We start from the raw sequence: 201 nt of genomic DNA on the forward strand, positions 1-201 counted from the left end.
TAAATTAATATGTATATAAATTAATTAGTAAATAAATAAATGTATATAAATATATAAATATATAAATATATAACCCAAAAAATAAATATATAAATAAATAAATAAAAATATAAATTAATTAGTTAATACATCAACAAATAAATAAATAAATAAATAAATAAATAAATAAATAAATAAATAAATAAATAAATAAATAAATAA

The 201-nt window shown here is 5.0% G+C and overlaps 1 protein-coding gene across 1 annotated transcript in view; it reads right to left on the reverse strand.

Moving 5' to 3' along the window:
* EMH_0054050 (uncharacterized protein) overlaps positions 1-201 on the reverse strand; it is a gene marked incomplete at both ends in the record, with an annotated part of 6,532 nt that overhangs the window by 3,161 nt on the left and 3,170 nt on the right. The window lies entirely within an intron of this gene.

This window comes from Eimeria mitis, genomic scaffold (assembly GCF_000499745.2).
Source record: "Eimeria mitis Houghton genomic scaffold, Emh_scaff2455, whole genome shotgun sequence".
In the NCBI taxonomy this organism is placed as follows: Eukaryota; Apicomplexa; class Conoidasida; order Eucoccidiorida; family Eimeriidae; genus Eimeria; species Eimeria mitis.